Genomic DNA, 18,397 nt, shown 5'->3' on the forward strand with positions numbered 1-18,397 from the left:
AAGAAATATTTTTCAGCAAAAATGCATTGCTGTGTAACAATTAAGATGAAATTCTCCACACTGGCACTACACAATGAGAATGGAGCACTGTCCTAAAGCAGGGATTTTGTTTTATTCACTGCTGAATCATCAGTGTCTAACCCAGTACAGGTCTCAGATGGACTTTACCCATTTTATTTCACTGGGTTTATTCAACAGTTATTGATTGAGTCCTCACTAGGTAGCAGGTCTTCATTAGTCGTCGTGGATAAAGCTAAGAGCAAGAGCTATGAACAACTCACTCCGACTTTGAGCTTGAAACCTTACAGTGTCTCAGAATCCCCCCAAGAAATCTTCCAAGCATGCTCTGCTGTCAAGAGAAGTCCACTAGGATTCGGAATCCATTTTATGTTCCTCTAGGTCTCAACATATTAAAGCTAAAGCCACCTTCTCAGTTCCCATGTAGTTTTGTAGTTTTGAGTGAGTTTTGGTGGGGATCCTCAGGAGGATTTGCGGGGGCAGTGTGCTCAGGCCAGCTGGAGCTGTCTGCTGGCCACAGGGTCAGGGATAAGTGTTCTCCTTCTGGGCCATCCTTGGAGAGACAGCAGGAGGAGAGCTGAGGCCCAAGGCACAGCTTCTCTCCCAGCCACCACAAATGACTGAAATCTGCCTTTTTTTTTTTTTAAACTGGCAACATTTTTCATCATTTTTCTCTCTCTGGGCGTATTAAGCACAACTGTATATAAAATTATTCTGACGCCCAACTTAGTAAAAAGCTTGAAAACTTTTACAACAGCTAAATTAGAATTCAAGAGTTCAGCACAGCTCCTCTAAGAATATACTTAAGTACCCCACACATTCAGAAATCATGATCCTAACTGTAACTGTGTATTTTGTCATTGAAAAGCAATTGTATTATTTTCATATAATCAAGGCATGTGGAGATACAACTAGGAAAAAAATAAAATAAAACAAAATGAAGGCAATCCTCTTTCATCATATCATATACTACTCAAAAATGTTCTTTTCTTCTTGTCTACTGAAATATTGTTTCTGGATCCAAGAAATGTTAAAGGGTTTATCTTCATACCCTTGAGGCAGTTCTAAGAAGAAACCCATCCAGGGACCATTGCTGACCAGTGCTGATTCACATGACTGTGTCACACAAAAAGAAGATGTCATTGCATTTGGGTTCCTCTTGGAACACCAAAATAAACACAGATTGAAATTCTCCTAAAAATACTCCCCAATCATTTTAGCACAGAGAAAGGCTCTTCTCCGTGTGGACATGTTGAACATATTCTGATTGTTCAAGCCAGGATCTCAAAGGATTTGTGGGGTGGAGAGAGCAGAGCAGGTTATGACACTAGCTTTGGATCACCATTCTCTTCCTCACTCTCCCCCAGCCCTTTGCCCCTAATTCCCCATCACCCACTGTTTTCCCAAATCCCAGATCACCCAGCGTTTTCCCAAATCCCAGATCATCCATTTAACATGCACTCACTGGGCACCTACATCAGTAAAGATGTTTGTCACTGAAGGGAAAATACACTTTTTCATCTGTTCCCCTCATCAAGGGCATCTGCTGTTTTGTGTGTGAGGAGTTAGGGGAGTAGGCATGACACAGAGTCTAGGGGGGACCTGTGAGCTTGCTCATCATAGTGCATCAGGAAAGTGCCGAAAGGCCCACAAGAAAAGTAAAGCAACTTAACAGTTAACTGTCCCTTCTCTCTTCTTCATAAGTTGCCACATCACAGTGCTTTGGGGTGCCTTTTATTAATCTCATTACCAAGACTCAATCCTTTCAGAGCAAGGCCTAAATCCCACCCCACTGTGACACAACAGAGTTCTTAGAAGCGAAAACTTCTTAGGGAAAGAGCAATAAATCAGGACGCAGAGGCTCCTCCTTGAATCTTCTCCAGCAAAAGTCATATTTCCCAGGCAAACAGGAGCAAGCAGCAAAAAATAAGTGCACTCGGGTTTCTCTGTGATGTGATTACTACCCTGAGGGAGGGAGAGGACGGTAGATGGAGAGAAAATTTGACCCTACTTTGGATTTTTTTTAAGCTGGCATTTTGGCAGTCTATCTACAAGTGCTTTCAGAATGCCAGGTCCATCGTAGAACCCAGCCAGAAAGAGAGACCTCCGGTGCCTTGTGATAAGCCACTGTTTCACTCACTCTGCTTTTCAGTGGTGTCAGGTGAACAGAGCCTTGTGCTGCAACCTTAGAACTGGGAGCACAGTGACTTTGAGGCAACCAAACACCCCCGCTACCATGGTGCTGCACTGCCAGGCTGGGGGAGGAGGAGGCACAGCTTTCTTCTCTTTAACGAAAGATCTTGCTACTTTGCCCCTGTTCTTAATTTTCCCTTTCCTGCCATGTACGCTACTGAGCCTTATCAGTCAGTGAGCCAAAGTGGACCAGGTCCTGCCACAACTTTGCCCAGGCAGTTGTGCCCTTGGGGCTTTTCAAGGGTGGAGAGCACTTGGCTTCCACATCATTGATCCTTGCTTTATGCTTTCAGAGTGTTAGGAGCGCTGGCTTAGGAGACCAACAAACCAGACTTGGACTTCGGCTGTGTGTTTTTGGGTAACATGCTTAATATCTCCGAACCTCAGTTTCCTCATCTGTAAAATGAGGCTTATTATATCTGGCCTTTAGTGCCTTGTTAGGGATTAATAAGAGAATACATAAAACACTTAGAATAAGGTCTAACATGCACCAAGAACTTGCATAGCAGGTATCAAATGCAGATATGTGCATAGCAGGTATGCAAAAACAGATTTATTTGACCAGGAAGGGGTCTTAAATGCCATTACTTTTTTCAATAATTCCCCCTTGTTCATTTGACCCTCTTTTACTGTACCATCAGGATTCGACTCAAGCCTCTTTGCCTCCAAAATAATGTTCCCAACTTTGTAGAGTTCAATTTGCCTTCCTCCATGTTCTCAAGCAAATGGTTTGACCGTCCTCATGGCAGCAATTCCTGGAGTGTTGAATGTAGTCATCTCCTTGTCTGTCAGCCCTATCCTGCCATACCCTCAACACTTGGAAGATAAAGGAGAGACTGGTGTGATGGTTACAGGTACAGACTTCTGGAGCCAGACTGCCTGGGGCCATACCCCATCCTTCTTTTGCCAGTTAACTGTGTGCCTCAGCATTCTCCCTCAAACCAGGAGTGAGAATAACAGCACCTATCTCCCAAAGTTAACTTAAAAGTGTGCCCAGCACATAGTAGGCACCATAGAAGTATTAGCTCTTATTTATTTTTTAAATTCTTTGAGTCCTCTGGTTTTAGGAGATAGCAGGTATTTGATACACAGGGGTTGGAGAAACCAGGGCACCACTGCAAATTACAAGGAGAATGAGCCTGGCATTTCCTTCAGGGCAATATATCATATAATGGTTCAACAATAATAAAACTGGTAAGCAAAAGATTTGGAAACAGGATCTCAAAGAGATATTTGCACGCCCATGTTCATTGCAACATTACTCACAATAACCACAATGTGTCCATACAAAGACAAATGGGTACACAAAATATGGTATATACATACAATGGGACATTATTCAGCTTTAAGAAGGAAGGAAATCCTGTCATTTGCTATAATATGATGAACCTCGAGAACACTGTCCTAAGTGAAACAAGCCAACCACAAAACAACTATTGCTTGATTTCGCTCATATGAGGTTGCAAAAGCAGTCAAACTCATACAAACGGTGAACAGAATGGTGGTTTCCAGAGGCTAGGGGTAGGGGAAAATAGGAAATTGTTATTCAATGGGCATAGAGTTGTGTCATGACAGAGAAAAAAGTTCTTGAGATCTGCCGTATCATGATGGGCATATAGTTGACAATATTGTAAGATACACACAAAAATTGTTAAGTGGATAAATCTATGGTATGTGTTTTTTAACCACAATTAAAAATGTTTTAAATTTAAAAATTTAAAGCCAAAAAATAACTACATCAGGCATGTCAAGCTCAACACCATAAACTTATTTCTCTTTACTCCCACTTCAGGTGACTTCTGGTCTGCATGAGACAGTCAATTCTTAGTAAAAACTGAAAGTGGGTTATCTTTCTTTATGACATGTACACATCATATAATGTTCAACAATAATAAAATGTACATATGTCTCTATGTCTGCGCCAATGTGTTTCTTTTTACTGAACACACATTGACATCATTTGGAAGTCCTAAGGCAATATGGGCAAAACTATACAGAATAAATGTTATCTGACATTTTAATGCTTTACTTTCTCTCTACCCAAGGAGTAGTTTGCTTTTCAAACAAGTCTTCTACTAGATAGCCTGTTTTACTTTTCTTCATATCACTTATTTCACTGGCATTATACAATAAATTCACTGGGCTATTGATCTACTGCCTGAAAGTATAATTTAATTCCATGAGAGCACAGATTTAGTTTTTTACTATTATATCCTCAGCACATGGAAGAGTTCCCAGCACAGAGTAGGTGCTCTATTAACACTTGTTGAATTAATGAATAATTCTCCTGATACCAGGAGGGACAGGAAAAAATGTAGACTGTCCTAAGCTTAGCCATCAAAGTAAAGGTGCTTGCATTGAATAGAAATTGTCTCTGGAAGGAAAGAATTCTTTAATGTTTTTGCTTGCATTATTTTATGCCTTTGAGTCAGGGGATGAAAGCCTTATGCAGCTCTGCAACCCAGCAAACATGATTCTTTAACTAGATACGTCTAGAGCACAGTGAACTTTATAGACTTCTTAACCACCAGATAATTCCAGGAATTAAATTTAGTGACAAGAATCCTTTAGATATAGGAAGACACAGAGAATCACTCAGGTGGGACCAAAAAGACAGCTATAATTATATCCTAGCCATTTTAATACACTCCCAGATAACATCGCTTGAAACTGTTCAGGAGCAAATGAGAGAGGTGTCGGAAACACACAGACTTAAGAATGTTACCCAGACATTCATTCAATCCGCTTCAAAATTGAGTCCTTGCCTAGAGTTAAAACTCTTCCTCTTTATTTCTTTTTGAAGCTAGCAAAATTTTCTGCCAAAGATGCCTGCCAGCTTTTTAAGGCTTAGGATCCTTGATTGCGGAGTCATTCTTCACGTATCCTGATGCCTTCTTTACACTCTTTTTAAGAGGATAAACTACATTTTTCTCATTCTGACCAGAGAAGATCCTGTGTCTATAATCATCAAGGAGGTGATTATAGACACATATCACAGCTTCAGTTCCTTTGAGTCAGCATTCAGTTTGTAGCATCCAGTGTCATCCCTTTGTTGACCCACAAAGATTATTTTTGTATCTTCATTTCTGTTTTCTTATGGAACTGAGTCAGAGCTCTATCCAGAATGATTGTTGGGGAAGCTACCATAGCTTTGGAGGGAGAAAGTACCAAAAACATTTTTTCCTTTTTTTTTTTTTTTCTTTAAAACCATCCCAGAGAAGCTTGAGAGAAACTTGGTTGGGTTTATAATCCTCCTGCAGCAACAAAAACTTCCAGCAGCCGACTTTGCACAGCTGTTTCAAAACCAGAAACCAAAATAAACTGCCAATAGGAGCCTATCGACAGCAAGATGTCATGTGCTTTTTCCTGTTGTGTAACTTAGCCTTCATTTTACCTTCCCTCCCAGAGATCATTCCATGCAGAGAGATCAGTTCCTCTTTCCTGCCCCAAGCAAGTGGCCAATGAATGTATCTGCAGTTTATAAGATTCCTCAATCAGATTGAATATGACAGAAAAAGACTTTGGCAGGAACTGAGATCTCTGGGAGACAAAGATCTGGGACTGTGATTTCTTTGCCAGCCTTACTCCTGATGAGGGAGGGTGGCTCAAGGAGAGCTCAGAGTTCGGGAAACATGTATTTTAAAAAAGCAAGCACTTGCATACAAGTAAAATCTAGATTATAAGTGAAATTGTTTGCAGCATTAAAAGTGAATAAGGCTGGGAAGATGGCCGCCTAAGAACAGCTCAGGACTTCAGCTCCCAGTGAAAGTGCAGAGGGTGAGTGGACGCCGCATTTCCAGACGAACTCTTATTGCCCACAGACCAGGAGATACCCAGGCAGAGGGGTCGCCAGCGTCGCAGTCCCAGCCAGTGCGGCTGTTTTGGCCCCCGCGGGGCTGATTCCACCCGCGCGGCTGCTGTGACCACACCCTGTTGCTGCGGTTCTCCGTACAAAAGCCACTGGTCTGGGAGCCCTCTTATCGGGCGAGCAGAGCCCTGAGACGGCAGAGTTGCCCATTCATCTGAAATAACGAGTCAGGCCAGGAGATTCCTAGGCAAAAAATCCGCCAGGAGCCGGCGCCGCAGTTCGAGCCGACTCCGTGAGTCACAGCATGGGAGATCCCGGCGCCTTTTCAACAAGCGACCAGAACGCGGGGTCGTTCAACTTAAAAGAAAAGACTCTGAGTCAGGGAGCCAGATGATCAGGCTCGGTTGGTCCCACCCCTCCACCCCCAACAACAACGAAAACAAAAACAGTAATTGGAAACCCTCTGGGTTGAGCCCTCCAAACCAAGCACAGCTGAACCGGGACGGTCCGGCTCCATGGGGGAGGGGCTTCTGCCATTACTGAGACTCTCCACCGCTACGGAGGCAGGCCGCCGTTGCCGAGGCAACCCGCCATTGCCGAGGCAACCTGCCACAACAGAGAGAATCCGCCATAACAGAGGCGGGGCCACCGTTGCCAAGACAGTTCTAACTACGCCCATATAAAAAGGACTACAGGGAAGAGCTCAGGACAGCTGGGCGGAGCCCACAGCAGCTCAGCAAAGCCCCTGTGGGCAGGCAGTGGCTAGGCGTGCTGCTAGCTGGGCAGGTCAGACCTGAAAGAAAAATCAAAAAAGGCAGTAGTGCAACGGAAACTCATAAAGCTCCAACTCCCTGGGACAGAGACAGAAAACAGGTGGATAAACCCACAAAAATGGAAAGAAACCAGCGCAAAAAGGATGAAAACACCTGAAACCAGAACACCTCTCCTCCTAAAAGGGATCACAACTCCTCACCAGCAAGGGAACCAGACCAGATGGAGAAGGAGGGTGATGAAATGACAGAATCAGACTTCAGAAGGTGGGTAGTAAGAAACTACAATGAGCTAAAAGGACATGTTCTAACCCAACGCAAAGAAAATAGGAACCTTGAAAAAAGATTGGACGAACTGCTGACGAGAATGGACAGCATAGAGAGGAGTATAAGTGAATTGATGGAGCTGAAAAACGCAACACGAGAACTTCGTGAAGCATGCACAAGCTTCAACAGCCGAATTGACCAAGCAGAAGAAAGGATATCAGAGGTCGAAGATCAACTCAATGAAATAAAAAGAGAAGGCAAGAACAGAGAAAAAAGCACAAAAAGGAAGGAACAAAATCTTCAAGAAATGTGGGACTATGTGAAAAGACCTAATCTATGTCTGATAGGTGTACCTGAATGTGATGAAGAGAATGAATCCAAGCTGGAAAATACTCTTCAGGATATTATCCGGAAAACTTCCCCAACCTAGCAAGGCAGACCAATATTCAAATCCAAGAAATACAGAGAACACCACAAAGATATTCCTCAAGAAGAGCAACCCCAAGGCACATAATCGTCAGATTCACCAGGGTTGAAATGAAAGAGAAAATGTTAAGGGCAGCCAGAGAGAAAGGTCGGGTTACCCACAAAGGGAAGCCCATTAGACTCACAGCAGATCTCTCAGCAGAAACCCTACAAGCCAGAAGAGATTGGGGGCCAACATTCAACATCCTTAAAGAAAAGAACTTTCAACCCAGAATCTCCTATCCAGCCAAACTAAGCTTCATAAGTGAAGGAAAAATAAAATCCTTTGTGAACAAGCAAGTACTCAGAGATTTCACCACCACCAAACCTGCTCTACAAGAACTCCTGAAAGAGGCTCTACACATATAAAGGAACAACCAGTACCAGCCACTCCAAAAACACACCAAATGGTAAAAGAGAATCAACACAATCAAGAATCTGCATCAACTAACCAACAAAACAGCCAGGTAGCATCAAAATGACAGTATCAAATTCACACATAACAATACTATCCCTAAATGTCAATGGACTAAATGCCCCAATCAAAAGACACAGACTGGCAAATTGGATAAAAAGCCAAAACCCATCAGTGTGCTGTATCCAGGAAACCCATCTTACATGCAAGGATACACAAAGGCTCAAAATAAAGGGATGGAGGAAGATCTACCAAGCAAATGGAGAGCAAAAAAAGGCAGGAGTTGCAATTCTCATCTCTGATAAAATAGACTTTAAAGCAACAAAGATCAAAAGAGACAAAGAAGGACATTGCATAATGGTAAAAGGATCACTGCAACAAGAAGAGCTAACGATCCTAAATATATATGCACCCAATACAGGAGCACCCAGATACATAAGGCAAGTTCTTAATGACTTACAAAGAGACTTAGACTCCCACACAATAATAGTGGGAGACTTTAACACCCCATTGTCAATATTAGACAGATCATCCAGACAGAAAATCAACAAGGATATCCAGGACCTGAATACAGACCTGGAACAAGCAAACCTAATAGACATTTACAGAACTCTCCACCCCAAATCCACAGAATATACATTCTTCTCAGCACCACATCACACCTACTCTAAAATTGACCACATAATTGGCAATAAATCACTCCTCAGCAAATGCAAAAGAACAGAAACCATAACAAACAGTCTTTCAGACCACAGTGCAATCGAGTTAGAACTCAGAATGCAGAAACTAACTCAGAACCGCACAGCTTCATGGAAACTGAACAACTTGCTCTTGAATGTTGACTGGATAAACAATGAAATGAAGGCAGAAATAAAGATGTTCTTCGAAACCAATGAGAACGAAGACACAATATACCAGAATCTCTGGGACACATTTAAAGCAGTCTCTAGAGAAAAATATATAGCAATGAGTGCCCACATGAGAAGAAAGGAGAGATCGAAAATTGACACCCTATCATCAAAATTGAAAGAGCTAGAGGAGCAAGATCAAAAAAACTCAAAACCTAGCAGAAGACGGGAAATAACTAAGATCAGAGCAGAACTGAAGGAAATAGAGACACAAAAAACTCTTCAAAAAATCAATAAATCAAGGAGCTGGTTCTTTGAAAAGATCAACAAAATAGACAGACCACTAGCCAGATTAATAAAAAAGGAAAGAGAGAATAACCAAATTGATGCAATAAAAAACGATAAAGGGGATATCACCACAGATTCCACAGAAATCCAAACCATCATCAGAGATTATTACAAACAACTCTATGCATATAAACTAGTAAACCTGGAAGAAATGGATAAATTCCTGGACACCTGCATCCTCCCAAGCCTAAACCTGGAAGAAGCCGAAACCCTGAATAGACCAATAACATGGTCTGAAGTCGAGGCAGCAATAAAGAGCCTACCACCCAAAAAAAGCCCAGGTCCAGATGGGTTCACAGCTGAATTCTACCAGACATACAAAGAGGAGCTGATACCATTCCTTCTGAAACTATTCCAGACAATCCAAAAAGAGGGAATTCTTCCCAAATCATTTTACGAGACAAAGATCATCCTGATACCAAAACCCGGCAGAGACTCAACAAGAAAAGAAAATTTCAGGCCAATATCCATGATGAACATAGATGCAAAAATCTTCAATAAAATACTGGCAAACCGATTGCAACAGCATATCAAAAAGCTCATCCACCATGATCAAGTAGGATTCATCCCGGGGATGCAAGGCTGGTTTAACATACGCAAGTCCATAAACGTAATTCACCACATAAACAGAACCAAAGACAAAAACCACATGATTATCTCAATTGATGCAGAGAAGGCTTTTGACAAAATTCAACAACGCTTTATGTTAAAAACCCTCAATAAACTAGGTATTGACAGAACGTATCTCAAAACAATAAAAGCTATTTACGACAAACCAACAGCCAATATCATACTGAATGGGCAAAAACTGGAAGCATTCCCTTTGAAATCTGGCACTAGACAATGGTGCCCTCTCTCACCACTCCTATTCAATATAATACTGGAAGTTCTAGCCAGAGCAATCAGGCAAGAAAAAGAATTAAAGGGTATCCAAATTGGAAAGGAGGAAATCAAATTGTCTCTATTTGCAGATGACATGATTGTATATCTGGAAGACCCCATCATCTCAGCCCAAAATCTCCTGAAACTGATAAACAACTTCAGCAAAGTCTCAGGATACAAAATCAACATGTAAAAATCACAAGCATTCCTATACACCAGTAATAGACTTCAAGAGAGCCAAATCAAGAACGAACTGCCATTCACAATTGCTACAAAGAGAATAAAGTACCTAGGAATACAACTAACAAGGAATGTAAAGGACCTCTTCAAGGAGAACTACAAGCCATTGCTCAACGAAATAAGAGAGGATACAAACAGATGGAGAAACATTCCATGTTCATGGTTAGGAAGAATCAACATCGTGAAAATGGCCATACTGCCCAAAGTAATTTACAGATTCAACACTATTCCCATCAAGCTACCAATGACCTTCACAGAACTGGAAAAAAACACCTTAAACTTCATATGGAACCAAAAGAGAGCCCGCATAGCCAAGTCAATTCTAAGCAAAAAGAACAAAGCAGGAGGCATCACACTACCGGACTTCAAACTATACTACAAGGCTACAGTAATCAAAACAGCATGGTACTGGTACCAAAACAGAGATATAGACCAATGGAACAGAACAGAGGCCTCAGAGGAAATACAACATACCCACAACCATCTGATCTTCGACAAACCTGACAAAAACAAGCAATGGGGAAAGGACTCCCTGTTTCATAAATGGTGTTGGGAAAACTGGCTAGCCATGTGCAGAAAGCAGAAACAGGAACCCTTCCTGACACCTTACACCAAAATTAACTCCAGATGGATTAAAGACTTAAACATCAGACCTAGTACCATAAAAACCTTAGAAGAAAATCTAGGCAAAACCATTCAGGACATAGGTGTAGGCAAGGACTTCATGACCAAAACGGCAAAAGCAATGGCAACAAAAGCCAAAATAGACAAATGGGACCTAATCAAACTCCACAGCTTCTGCACGGCAAAAGAAACAGTCAGTAGAGTGAATCGGCAACCAACAGAATGGGAAAAAATTTTTGCAGCCTACCCATCTGACAAGGGGCTGATATCCAGAATTTACAAAGAACTAAAGCAGATCTACAAGAAAAAATCAAACAAGCCTATTCAAAAATGGGCGAAGGATATGAACAGATACTTTACAAAAGAAGACATACAGGAGGCCAACAAACATGAAAACATGCTCATCATCACTGGTCATCAGAGAAATGCAAATCAAAACCACATTGAGATACCATCTCACACCAATTAGAATGGCGATCATTAAAAAATCGGGAAACAACAGATGCTGGAGAGGATGTGGAGAAATAGGAACACTTTTACACTGTTGGTGGGAATGTAAATTAATTCAACCATTGTGGAAGACAGTGTGGCGATTCCTCAAGGACCTAAAAATAGAAATCCCATTTGACCCAGCAATCCCATTACTGGGTATATATCCAAAGGATTATAAATCATTCTACTACAAGGACATGTGCACACGAATGTTCATTGCAGCACTGTTTACAATAGCAAAGACCTGGAACCAACCCAAATGCCCAACGATGATAGACTGGATAGGGAAAATGTGGTACATATACACCATGGAATATTATGCAGCCATCAAAAACGATGAGTTCACGTCCTTTGTAGGGACATGGATGAACCTGGAAACCATAATTCTCAGCAAACTGACACAAGAACAGAAAATCAAACACCGTATATTCTCACTCATAGGAGGGTGTTGAACAATGAGAACACATGGACACAGGGAGGGGAGCACTACACACTGGGGTCCGTTGGGGGAAAATGGGGGAGGGGTGGGGGGGTGGGGAGGTGGGAAGAGATAGCATGGGGAGAAATGACAGATACAGGTGAGGGGACGGAAGGCAGCAAACCACACTGCCAAGTGTGTACCTATACAACAATCTTGCATGTTCATCACATGTACCCCAAAAACTAAAATGCAATAAAAAAAAATAAAAAATAAAATAAATAAATAAATAAATAAAAATTAATTTGTAACTTAAAAAAAAAAAAAGTGAATAACGTCAAGAAAGGCCAGCAGGCTGCTGCCAACAAATAAAAGTGAAAAATGAATGATTTAGTCTTAGCAGTGGCAGTGGGACCCACCAAATAGTAGTATGTGGGTGACTTTCATGTTTATAATAACAAGGGTAGTTCCTTCTGATTAAGCATATGCCATGCCCCACTGTGGCAAGTTTTTCCCATCTGTTAACTGAGGCACAATACCATGTATGCAATCCCTTTTAACTCTCATCAGATGAGAGCCTCCAGAAGCAGGGAGGTTAATAGCTTGAGCATAATCATTTAGTTGCAAAAAAAAAGAAGAGCTGGAATTCCTTCCTTCCTTCTCTCCCTCCCTCCCTCCCTCCCTTCCTTCCTTCCTTTCTTTCGAGATGGGGTCTTGCTCTGTTGCCCAGGCTAGAGAGCAGTGGCATGATATTGGCTCACTGCGACCTCCGCCTCCCAGGTCAAGCAATTCTCCTGCCTCAGCCTCCCAAGTAGCTGAGATTACAGGTGCCTGCCACCACGCCCGGCTAATTTTTGTATTTTTAGTAGAAACGAGGTTTCACCATATTGGCCAGGCTGGTCTCGAACCCCTGACCTCATGACCCACCCGCCTTGGTCTCCCAAAGTGCTGGGATTACAGGTGTGAGCCACCACACCAGGCCAAAGAGCTGGAATTTCAACTAAGGTCTATCTGACTCCAACTTAGCCATCCTTGCCCCTGTGCAAGGCAGCTGTAATGGGAGCTTTGGACTGGCCTCTGGGTGAGTGTTCAAGCTCTGACTTGTGTCCTCCTTCCCAGCTATTTGCAAGTCATGCTATTGTATAAGGGGAAAGAGGGGTGGTGATTCCTACTTTATTTCTCTCTTGGGAGTGGCTTCACTCTATTTCTAGAAATGGGGCAGATGGGCCTTTGCTATGGGATGATGAATGGCAAAGAGAAGACCATAGAGGGGCATTTTGCCATACTCTCCACCACCATATATCTACCCCAGGGCCCGTGTACCCACAGGGTACCCACCTGGACCTGATCTTGATTGCTTTACTTTCTCATTGGGAAACTCACCTTGTTAGTAATTCCTCTGTTTCTAATAATGCTTCAGCCCAGCTCAGTGTTTCCTAACTCCTCACACACCTCCCCGTGAGTGTGGCTTCCTTCAGCTGCCAATGTGGAGAGCAGCTGCAGGGATGCCAGGAAGCCCCAGGGCCATGGCTTCCTTGGCAGGAGATCCACAGAACACAAATATTCCCATTTTTCATTTTGGCAGAAGTGGTAGATAAGTGCATTAACAAAAACAGGAATATGATGAAGGGAGGCTGAGAAGACAAGGGTGAAGAGGAGAAACTCCTGACCAAACAAGAAGCCAAACAAGAGGGGAGCATGCCCCCACCCATGCTGCTGGATGGTCTATATTGTGTGTTTTAGACTCATCCAGATGAGAGTCTTATCTCCTGTCTTCTCAGCAGTTGCTACCACATTTCCAGAGCTCCACACATTTTGGTTTTCTGTGGTGGTAACAAAAACACTTTTCTTCCCCACAGCTAACTATAAAAATAATAATATTGCCTGTGATAACAGTGATCATGTATATGACCCTGTGCTCAGTGCTTTACAGGATGATGATGATAATTCACACTTTTATAGTTTACCATGCAACAGCAATGTTCTGTATGATCAACAGACAGGTTAACTCATATATTAATATATAAGTTAACATATTAATCCTGACTGCAAAACCATGAAGTAGGTACTATTATCCTATTTTGCAGATGAGAAACTGAAGAACAAAGAGTTAAGTGACTTGCCCAAGGTCACAAATCTGAAAAGTGGGTATTTATTCCCCAGGAAACTAAGGTTCAGAGGCATTAAGTAACCTGCTCAAGGTCACATAGTGAGAAAGTGGTAAAACTGAGTCTCAAACTAAATCTGCAGGACTCCAAAGTATATACTAGCTATATACTTTGGTATATAATTCTATATAGTCTAGCTGCCATGCTAAACTAACACAACCACACACACATATAGATAGATACACATATATGCACAAAATACACACTATGCACAAAACTGAGTCTCAAACCAAATCTGCAGGACTCCAAAAGTATATACTATTAGCTGCTATGCTAGATTAACTCTATATATACACATGACCACACACATATATATGTAGATACACATATGCACACATATCCTAGAAAACTAGAGGTTTGTATCCAAAAATTTGGGACTCTTGAATTCTAAAACAGTATTTTTTTATTGCCTCCAAAAGTTGTATATCTTGGTATACACAGAAAAGCATTACATTTGAAGGTGACTTGGGCCACACAGAAAAGGCACCTTGAGGCCCCTTTTGACCCTGCCCTGCCACCTGTGAGCTGAAAGGTCAGTATTTGGCCACATCTAAAATCCAATTTATTTGGTAAGTTCTGCCTCAGAGAAATGTTCCAGGCATGAAAGCAAAAAGTGATTTGAGAACCTACCCCATCATCACCTTCTCACTTCTCCCATTTCTCTGCTCCTTCACTTGCTCTGCATTTCACTGTACTGAGGAATAAGAAGAAACGGGTTGAATAAAGTCAGTTTCACTAAAAGCAAATATGGCCCACCACCTGAAAGAGTCTCATTTCAACTCTCCTTTTCCTTTCTTTTTCCTCCAGGAAAGCAGAACAGTAGTAATTAAAATGGAAGCACGAAGAGGCTCTGGGCATATAGCAAACACCATTTGCCTAAAAGACTGCCAAGCTGCACAATCCACTTTTTTCCCCCTGAATGAGCAGCAACTACTGTCTTGCCATGCCGTCATCAAAGCCTGCCTGCTGGTTGTGCAGTGCGGGCGTGTAATGGCGCTAGGTTTCCCTCTGAGCCAAAGCAGTGGGAGCTGCCCCACTTGGGGCATTTTTTTTTTTTTTTTTTTGCCAGAAAGAATAAGCATTGGCACACATATCATTGGGAGCAGGCATGCCCTGGCAGAAGGGCACATTGTGTGACTGGCAGCCAGTACTCTCTGGCTTTCAGTTTTATATTTCTCATATTCTAATTGACTTGCAACCACACTGGGAGGAGTTTTGCTTCATTTCTGTATTATATAAGACTGGATGGCCCGAGGGCATATGGGCTGTGGAGTTCTCCGGAGCCAAGGCTTGGAGTGAGTAGAGCTATTCCCAAAGCTGCCTTAATGCATGAAGAGCAGAGAAAAGAGGACAGCAACTATAAGCCTTCTCCCCTTCTCGGCCATTTCCCCTCAGAGGCCGTGCAGTGATAGATGCTTCATAGACGCTGTTGCTCCTAATGCCAGATGCAATGCACATGTGTTGTCAAACTAGGATTAGTTATTTCTTCTTTAAGTAGGTTAAGCTTTTTAAAGCAGGGGTAATTAAGATTATGACTAGACAATGAATGAAAGAAAACATGGGGCTTAATGAGGGTACTGTAGTTACCCTAGAATGGAAAGGATAACAAGTTTGCTTTCATTGGTATGAGAAAAGAAAAAGGAGATGGCAATAAAAGATACATACACACATATATATATATATATATATATATATATATATATATATATATATATACAGCTTCATCCACACTAACACCTGGTAGAATTGGGTGCACACCTGACTATTAACATAACTCAATGCTCACTTTGGGAACTGTTTTTATAAGAAAAAAAGGGGTTTTCTCTGCATATATTCCCACTGCTTATTTGGTTCCTTAACTTTTCTGTGGTTACTAATTTCAAAATATTAAGAAGTCTTACCCTGAAAGACAAAGGTGGTGATGTTAGCACACATCCTTTCTGATCATAGGCTCTAGGTATCTCCCCAAACCGGCACAGTGAAAACAGAAAGGCATGGGAGAAGAAACAAGAGCAGTCAGAAAGGCTGTGCAAACCCTTTCTCAGCTGATTCTATTCATAAACTCTTTTCATCTGTCTTCTGCTCCCAGTGAGCATTGTTGGTACTTTCAGCTGGTAGTTTCAGCAGTGCTCACTGGGAGCAGAAGACAGAGGAAGAAATCAAGAGACTCTTGACCAGTCTCTTGCTTCTAATTGCTCCACCCTCTGCTCCATCCTTCACACAGCTGCCAGACTGATAGCTCTAAAAGGCCACCTTGTTCATGCTTTTCCTCCTTTATTTTCTAGAAGCACAAAAATTCCTCTTTGAGAAGGGTCTCCTGTAAATAACAGCTCCATATTTGAAGACAAAAATCTTCAAATCAGCATTGTTTATTGACTGCAGCATATTTAATGTCTCATTAGTTAACTGTTAAATAAGCCATGGTTCAACTACATAATTTGAAAACATGGAGCTGGGGAAAAGAATAAGGTAGCTCTAAATGTGCTGATACGGACCAATCTCAAGATACAAAGCAAGATTTGTATAGTATCTTCCTTTGCACGCAACAAAGGGTAACTAAAGGAGATGCTTATACGTACACTATTTACACAAAGATATGTCAGTAGTTAACGACCGTGGTTGTTTCCTGGGATGGAATTTATGGAACTGAGTATCTGTCAGGGCTTTTTTATTATATGCTCTTTGTAGATTTTAAAATCATACATAGGTGTTACTTTTGTAATAAGAAATATTAATTTAAAGAACAAAAACAAAGCCTTCCATGTAATAAAAGCACTTATCAACCTAAGTGATGAGGGCTCTTCACCACCTGATCCCACCTACCTTTGATCCCACCTACCTTTGATCCCACCTACCTTTGACCTCTGATGTTGACTCAAGGTCACATCACACCATTTGCCATTGCCTGACCTGCTCGTGCTACCCAAGAGTATTCCACACATGTGCACGTAGCTTGGTTTCTTCATGTATATACTGAGGATTATAACAGCACCCATGACACAGAGTTTTTTAGAGAATTAAATGAGAAAAAACATAACAGGTGCTTATAACAATGCCTAGCAAATAAGTTCTCAAGAAATGTCAGTTGTTATTATTGTTTTATCCTAAGATGGCACCTCTCTGCAGAAAGGCCTTTGCTCTATTCTCTGCCTGGTGAAAGCCTACTTATACAGTAAGGCTTAGCTCAGATATCATCCTGTGTTCCTCACAACCTCTGTGCTCTAAGCACTTTGTTCATACCCTTGTTTTGTGCCTTTCATATTCTATCATAATTACTATCATATCAGCCTACTTCTATCTAGCCCTTAGGAAGTATATTGAACAAGGACCATGATATGTATCCTTTTCTTGAGTCTAATATACTTTCTCATAGTTTCTCAGTAATTATTTAGAGAATTTAGTGTAATTAAAGCAGTAAAAAGAAATCCCCAGAAAATGTAGCATGTATGCGTTGCAGCAATCAAAATCTTCTCGCAGTATGTCTGCTAATGGTTTCCCCACTGTGTGACACCAAAGGAACCTTCTGGGAAATAGAGATCAGCATTAGTGCCAAGATTCCCCCCAAGGTGATCTAAGCACTTCACACCATTTTGGTTGTCAAGCCTCACTCTTCACAGCTCATCTTTCTTGCCAGAATGCTGGGCCAGCTTTTAGTACTTAGCAATATAGATTGTGAGCTAACGCTTGGCTGATGTCTAATTTAAAAGATTGACTGTGCATTAAAAGCCCAAGAAGGCTTAAAAAAAAAAAAAGACTTGAATAAGCCATCGCAAAAGGAATCTCTTGGCTGATTATTGTTTTGGATTTGATATTGGATTTAATGTTAATACAATAGCATATTCGATTTTCCTCCGTGCTCATGTGAGAAACAATATATTATTCATAGGTTTAAAACACAATTCCAGAGTAAAAAGATCTGAGGGAGAAAAGGTTATTTAGACTGATACTTCTCCATGGATCATGTGTTATCAACACCACCTGGAGTACTTAAGTACTTAAGACTCAGGTTCTCAGATTCTACCTAAGGCAATGAGGACCCTAGAGTCTGCTTTTTCATATAGAATACCTTGGAGATTCTTAAATACATGAAACTTGAGAGCCAGTGATTTATAATGGCATTCAGATAAGCCATTGAGGCCAGACTGTCAAGATCAGCCTGGGCAACATTGCAAGACCCCATCTATACACACACACACAGACACACACACACACACACACACAAATTAGCTAAGCATGGTAGTATACCTGTAGTCCCAGCTACTTTGGAGGCTGAGGCAGGAGGATCCCTTTAGCTCAGGGGTTCAAGGCTAGAGTGAGCTGTGATCATACCACCGCACTCCAGCCTGGGTGACAAAGTGACAGCCTGTCTCCAAAAAATAAAAAGAAAGAAAAATTAGCTTGAATAAGAAAGTACAGCAAATGTAAAATTCTCATAAAACAA

The 18,397-nt window shown here is 41.6% G+C and overlaps 1 protein-coding gene across 10 annotated transcripts in view; it reads right to left on the reverse strand.

The window, feature by feature from the left end:
* Positions 1-18,397, reverse strand: part of RSPO2 (R-spondin 2) — a 255,326-nt gene that overhangs the window by 216,472 nt on the left and 20,457 nt on the right. For 6 of the 10 annotated variants that reach the window (XM_074387052.1, XM_010349273.3, XM_074387047.1 and 3 more), the window contains exons 2-3: positions 15,858-18,319; positions 14,587-14,650 (exon numbers count right to left, since the gene is read on the reverse strand). The gene's annotated coding sequence lies outside the window, so the exon portion shown is untranslated. The remainder of the gene's footprint in view (positions 1-14,586; positions 14,651-15,857; positions 18,320-18,397) is intronic. The other 4 variants (XM_074387049.1, XM_074387048.1, XM_074387046.1 and 1 more) reach the window with 3 other exon arrangements.

The sequence above is a fragment of the Saimiri boliviensis genome, chromosome 15, assembly GCF_048565385.1.
Source record: "Saimiri boliviensis isolate mSaiBol1 chromosome 15, mSaiBol1.pri, whole genome shotgun sequence".
NCBI lineage: Eukaryota > Metazoa > Chordata > Mammalia > Primates > Cebidae > Saimiri > Saimiri boliviensis.